This window comes from Rhinopithecus bieti, unplaced genomic scaffold (genome assembly GCF_001698545.2).
Source record: "Rhinopithecus bieti isolate Rb0 unplaced genomic scaffold, ASM169854v2 scaffold_2314, whole genome shotgun sequence".
NCBI lineage: Eukaryota > Metazoa > Chordata > Mammalia > Primates > Cercopithecidae > Rhinopithecus > Rhinopithecus bieti.
This window is the reverse complement of record NW_016803781.1, coordinates 1,359,952-1,360,871: the sequence shown is the minus strand read 5'-3', so window position 1 is coordinate 1,360,871 and position 920 is coordinate 1,359,952. Positions and strand designations below refer to the sequence as shown.

Genomic DNA, 920 nt, shown 5'->3' with positions numbered 1-920 from the left:
TTTCTGCTCATCGCAGCCAGGGCTGGATCCATGCGAGGAAACACACCTGCTGCCTCGGGAATCCCACACTGGGGATGTGACACTCACAAAAGGCGATCAATGGTTCCTGACAATTTTTTTCTTTTCATTTAGGCAAAAAATGTGGAAAGCATATTTGATCTTTGATTTTCTTCCATTTCCCATCTGTTCTTTATTAGGAGTTCAGACTTAATAACCTTCCAGAGTTGGTATCAAATTCAGACGCTGACACTCCTTGGAGAGGTTCTTCGCTGCAAGAAGATGGAAAGGATCACTCTGATTTTGTTTTTCTCCTGCTGCTCTGTCTGTAGGTCCATCTGTTTCTCTTGCCCTCTGTCTCGAATCCTTCCCACTCAAAAGGTCAACCTTACTTGTGGGTGAAGCAGGAGGCGACCTGGTGTATAATTTCTGGGGTGTTGAATTGATCTGGTGTTCCTTCAGGTTCTCTCCCATGTGTGCCCTGCAGATAAAACTGCACCATTCAAGGAGCTTTTCTTTAGCTTATAAATCCTCTTAAGTTACCCAGGAAGATACCTTTTCAGTGGTTAGGAAAAAATCTTGAGCAGATTTCAGAGGGGAAAATAAGGCAGAGAAGAAATAGCGCAGTTGGGGCAAGAGTGCTGACTTGGGTCAGAGAACCTGGAATTGAGTTACATGTAAACCGCCCACCTAGAATATGGGTTTAGCAAGTCACCCAACCTCTCTAATTGTTTCTTCATCTATAAAATGGGGATGTTTTAGATACATCTTACAGGGTCACAGTGGAAATGAACAGAGATGATGAAGACAACTTATATTCACCAACTGTTTTTGCAGCATGGCAGAAAAAAAATTCTGGAATGTTAAATAAGGTCTTGTTGTATGTGTGTTTTTTTTTTTTTTTTTTTTTTTTTTTTTTTTTT

At 41.0% G+C, this 920-nt stretch overlaps 1 long non-coding RNA gene across 1 annotated transcript in view; it reads left to right on the top strand.

The window, feature by feature from the left end:
* The first annotated feature begins 203 nt into the window (after window positions 1-203).
* The window catches only part of LOC108515773 (uncharacterized), a 4,489-nt gene continuing 3,772 nt past the window's right edge, over window positions 204-920 (top strand). Inside the window, exon 1 of the long non-coding RNA XR_001881617.1 lies at window positions 204-325. This is a non-coding gene — a long non-coding RNA (uncharacterized LOC108515773). The remainder of the gene's footprint in view (window positions 326-920) is intronic.